Source organism: Pholcus phalangioides, unplaced genomic scaffold (genome assembly GCF_987345545.1).
Source record: "Pholcus phalangioides strain wild (caught in Gottingen) unplaced genomic scaffold, Ppha-v1.0 ptg000042l_1, whole genome shotgun sequence".
NCBI lineage: Eukaryota > Metazoa > Arthropoda > Arachnida > Araneae > Pholcidae > Pholcus > Pholcus phalangioides.
In genome coordinates, this window is record NW_028301628.1 from 2,395,434 (window position 1) to 2,401,433 (window position 6,000).

A 6,000-nucleotide genomic window follows, 5' to 3' on the forward strand; every position below is an offset into this window, starting at 1 on the left:
AAATATTGTACATTTACTGACAGCGTTGAAGAAATGACAAACCATTGTAAAGGCGTATACACGTCTTAAACGCATTGCTAGGGAACCACGGTAACCAAAGTAAACGTTCTGAAAGTGATTGTTGAGGCCGAAAAACCATTGTTGCCCTATGGTTTTTTTGCTCATTTGGGGCATTTACCCTGCTCTGACGAAATTTTGAAGTAGTCTATCGTTTTAGTCGGGTTCCATTTGGTATATATGCAAAATTTGACGACGATCGATCTAAAATTGTAGATTTGTATAGAGAACATACACACACACACAGACACACACACAGAAAATCAATTATATATATATAGATCTTTGGTCTGAGCGGTGCTGGATAGATATAATACTGAAATGTGTACTAATATATATACTGAAACTACTCAGACTTATGTAGCGCCCGTTCTGGTAGACGTATTCCCTGGAAATTTGGTATATACGCTACTCGGACCATGAATGCAATAAAAACAGCGTCACTTTTTCACCTGGTGGTCAAAAATTGAACTATTTTTTTTATTTCATAAATCTCTCTCACACGGTCGCATTAAGTTATCCTAAAAATTTGGCTGTATTCGGATACGTAGTTTTGAGGGAAACTACTCGGAGTGCGGGAACTTTAATTACAATCACCTTGTATTTTTAAATTTTAAATTTTTATATTTAATAACTCTATTAGAATTCTAAATGTACCATTCCGTGTATAGCGTATAAAAAGTTATTTCAGGGAAATATGAATTATCTTATATGACTTTATTCGTATTTTTATAATCCATATAATGAGGAGAATTTATGATTTTTCCGCCTGTGGGTTATATGGCCTACAAATTTTGCCGCCTTTAATTCACTCTATTCTAATTTTCTTGACCACTGATTCCACACATTGGTCCCACTTAGCCCCCCGCCCCCGTGAATACTCCTTTGTCTCTCAATAACTCTTTTGGTCCACCTATTCTCTTGCACACTCTCTGGGTAACTGTTTTGAACACTCACTGATGTGATTTCTTGCTCTCTAGGTCACTCTTTTGGTCACTTTCCATGCTTAAACACTCCCTAGGTCACTCTTTCGGTCGCTCATTGACGTGGTCCATCTTTCAATGTATAAATCATTTTTTGGTCACTCCCATACTTACACACTCTCTGAGGTCTAGGTAGCTTCCCATTGTTGCACACTCTCTAGATTGCTCTCTCGGTCACTTGCTGACCCGGCTCTTTGCTCTTTTAGGCACTCAAAAATGTATAACTAAACAATGACACCTAAGATATTTGGAATCTACATATCTTGTATTAAAATCTACAGGATAAAAAAAATTATCAAACTGGGCACAACAATCCAGCTAGAAAACATTTAATCTCCTACTAGGGAGGAGGGAACAAACAACTTGAAATGTGAAGTACTGAAATGTTAAGTACCCCCACGGTAACTGAGTTGATGGTGAACCTCAATTATATGAGTATCATATGAGTACTTTTTCAGGACGTTTACAGGAAGACTTCCCAATTGTGGTAAAAAATTGACTTCTCGGGTCACATATACTGTATAATCACAGGTCATAATGTTAGTGCAGGTTAGGATTGTTGCTTGCAAAATGGTATATAATTTAACTTATGAACAAGAAATAAAATTTTTAAAGACTTATGGGAAGAAGGAATTGACGAACGAAAAAAAAAAATCTGACAACAAAAGATCTGATTAATCTACGCGATTCGGCATCAGAGGTTAAGACGGAATCTCATCAAATGATACTGATTCGATGAAGTTTCTTCAATCCGTTTATTTATTGGCTGTGTGAGTGTGGGCCCGTGTAAAAATAAGGCACTGGGATTCATTTTTCAGTTCAGACATAACCAAAATGATCTTTTATGAACCAGTTTTCCACGTCCGTACAGGTTCGTAAAAACGAGCATCTATTGTATTTTTTTTCATCGTCAAACAATAGCATTGGAGAATGAAGAGTCTTGAAAGAAGGGGGAGAGAGAGAGAGAGCACGAATGTGTGTATTTCTTGTATTTATACAAAGATACGAAATATCTCACCCCTGCACCTTGAAGAGAGAAAAAATGTTGAAAACGGTTGCTATGGTCAAAAAAATAAATAAATAAACACCATTATAATGAAGGGATATCAAACTTTCATTTACTGACGGCATTTTTTCACCAGGTTAGGTAATTTGTTATATACTAGTTAACTAGTTGATTTTTTAAAAAACAGTACATTCTTTAGGGCGGTATTCACCGACATGATTTAAACTAGTCACAATTTTTTGGTAAGAGATCAACACGGATTGGTTAAATTCAGGTTTTTAACCAATCTATGTAGATCATTTATCCAAAAATTGTGACTACCGTTTAAACCAGTGATTCTCAACGTGGGCGTTAACGCCCCCTGGGCGGGAGGCGATGGAATGTTCCAGCGGGTGGTAGAAGCTACGACTATATATAACATAGGACTCTGGGTTAGATTGCATTGGGGGCGATAGGAGAAAAAATTTCTGAAGAAGGGGGCGATGGGACAAAAAAGATTGGGAAACTGGTTTAAACCATAGTTTAACGCCCACGTTGGGAATCACTGGTTCAAACCATGTCGGTGAATACCGCCCTTAGAGAAATTTTTTTCTGCCCGAAATATATCAAGAAAAAGGATTTTCTCTGAATCATGCCAGAAAGCGAATCTTTAGGAGAAAAAATTTCATGTCTCCTCTGGGGCAAAAAGCCCGTAGCCAGAAATTTCGTTCGGGGGGGGGGGGACTACTTGCATTTCGGGTAGGGGACCAAAGTGTTCGAAAAATAGATTTGGCCATCTCTTCCCCTTTTTTCAGCCATTTTCCTCACATTTTGGGGGGGGGGGACCCACAGACCAAAGCCCAAGCCCCTCCTCTTGCTACAGCCTTGTCTGGCAACAGAACTTGGGGGCGCCATCTGGGACGGCCATTGGTATAGTTATTGGAGGCCGCAATATCTTCACTCAGCACTTTATGCTTATAATGCATATTATAAGGAAATGAAGGGTGTGTCTTCGGTGTATTCGTCAGAGCCGGGTTCGATTCCCACACAAAGGAAACAAACAACTTTTCTCTTCAAAGATTCCTTACGGCATAACATGCACAAAATCCAATTCCCGAGTATCTATTTTTATTTTTTCTCTTCAATCAGAACTAAAATGATGTGTCAACTGATTTTCACGATAATTATTTATCGTAGTGGACCCTCGGCTTACGAACTTTATTCGTTCCTGAAGTCCATAGGCGGAGATAGACTTGGAAGTCTGGGGGTGGGGCACGGTCATTATTGCTGGGGGGGGGGCACGATGATGATGATGATGTTAATTTATCTATACACATATGCATTAGATCAGTCGACTTCACCTTTGATGCTGGGGGTCAATGCCCCCCCCCCCCGTATCTCCGCCCATGCTGAAGTCCGTTAGTAAACCGAAATTATATTTACTGTATGTATGGTGAAAGTTTTGTTAATATGAAATACAAAGAGAAAACAAAAACCTGTGATGGCATGACAGTATGGATCAATATAAAATAGTTTAATTCCTGAGACTCCGAAAACTTCTATGAACTTCATCAACAGTTTACACTCAAGTGCTTAACGTAAGGTAAAATAATTGAAATCATCAAACTCGAATTCATGGCTCTATAAGTCACTTGCCAAGTGACTTACAGAAAAGAAGTGTGCCAAGCTTCATCAGTAAGAACTATCAGCAATGCAGTATATTAAATGATGCTTTCAGACGTATGTGAGTGTTAATTCTGTTCTTCAGAGATTATTGTAAAAAAAATTTGAAAAGTTCTTTGTCTTCTCAAAAATTCAATTGACATGTTCATACATCAACTGGATAAGAGGGGTCGTATTTGGAGAAAAGAACTTCAAAAGAAATCGCCCTGTGGCCGTAGACTTCCCAAATTCTCTATTGATCGTTCTTGCGTGGATTTAGTTTCCAGATTATATTTTTTCCAGATTATATGTTCGTAAACCAAGACAAGTTCGTAAACGGAATAATTTTTTTTTTTGTGCGTTCGTAAATCAAATCGTGCGCAAACAGAGACGTTCGTATACAGAGGAGATTGGCTGTATCATCATTGTATTTATACATTGTAAATAAATATGTGTATTTAACTTTTTATTTATGTATTATTTATTATCGTTTTTTTCATAATATAGTAAATCAGCGGTTCTCAACCGGTGCTCCGTGTTCACTCTTCAGGGGCTCTGCGGCCGCTCTCGAGGAAAATAAAAATCAGTAGATTTGGGGGAAAAAAATTATACATATTATTTATAAATAAAAATAAATCAGGAACTTTTTGATGAATATATCAAAAAATAGGCCTATATATATATATATATATGCGTAGCTCCGCCATAGAAATTATAGACCAGAAAGGGCTCCTATAGTCAAAAAAGTTTGAGAACTGCCGCTCTAAATGGATTTACAATGGAATTAATAAGCTCTATTTCTAGGAAAAATTACTGGAAAGTTACTCAAAATTACTTACTTGAAATATGGAAAGCTATTATTAGACTTTTATTTTTATCGCGTCATGAATGCTGATTATACTCAAAACAAAGAAAAAAAACTTCAATTTAGAAAACTCTGAAGGCACAAGATAATATCTTAAATCAAAAGTAAAAAAAAACAAAAATAAAGACGATCTGGAGATTTTGTAAAACGTTGAATTTTAAAGTGGATTTGAAAGATTTCCAGGCGTACATATATGCTTCGAAAATAATGTTTACTGCTAGATACGCTAAAGTAGGACTTATTTAACTGTCAGATTCCGCGCAGATTTAATCCACTTAGTGACTTGAAATTTTCCAGACAAGCTCTTCCCTAACTAGAGACTATATTTATTTTGCTCCTTTTTTCTCAACTACAAATTGGGTATATATAGGAATTAAATTTATCGTGATTATTCAGAAGCTTATATTATACGATGAATAACGCTGATGAATATAAGAATGATGACTCTCTTAAGAAATAATATCTCTATTATTGAAGAGGAAGACATAGTGAATTTTCGAATAATATGCCAAGTTAGAGTTAGTTAATGCATTTACCGGTATTATATAAATATATTTGCATTTATCGAGGCAGAAACTCTTCCATTTAAGGGAAGAGGGAAAATTATTTATACGATGATGACATCAAATACCGAATTTATAAATTGAATTTTGATTGCACAGTGTGATGTATGACCTGTGTTTCCCGGGACATTCCCGTATTTTTCAGATTCACATGACACTTTTGCAAAAATGTTTAGTTTTTCCTGTATTTTCAACAAAGCTTTTAAGTAATTTTGGCCGTCCCGACTCTTCTGCAAAAAATGTCCCGTTTTCTGTATTTTCAAGAAAGCTTTGTCGTAATTTTAGTCGTCCCAAATCATTTGTATATATAAGAATGTCCGTTTTTCTTTATTTTAAATAAAGCTTTCCCGTTATTTTTTTTGGCTGTCATGACTCTTCTGCAAAAAACGTCCCATTTATCTGCATTTTCAAAAAAGCTTTGCCGTAATTCTGGTCGTCCCGGATCATTTTCAAAAATCTCTCGTGCAAAATGTAAAAACGTATTTTTAACAAAGCTTTGTTGTAATTTTGTCAGTCCCGACGCTTTTGTGAAAAAAATGTCCCGTTTTTTTCCTGTATTTTCAACATAGCTTATTTGAAGTTCTATTTTTAGTAATGCCTCATTTCTTACAATTGGTGGTTTTAAGCTTACTTTAGCGATATTTACAAATTAAACAAACTTTCTCGACAATAAAGGATTAACTACAATGTAAAAATTCGTTTAACACAACTTCTCTCTTCAATTTTTTTTTCTGTTTCAAAAAAAGTCCTTCAGCAGATGACTTATTTTAATGCAATATTTGGAAGAAAATTGCAAATCTATACAAAATTATGTGCGGGAAATCGCTTTTTGGCCAAAAAATTAAGCATTTCTAATTGAGATATTAAAGGTATTATTACTTTTGT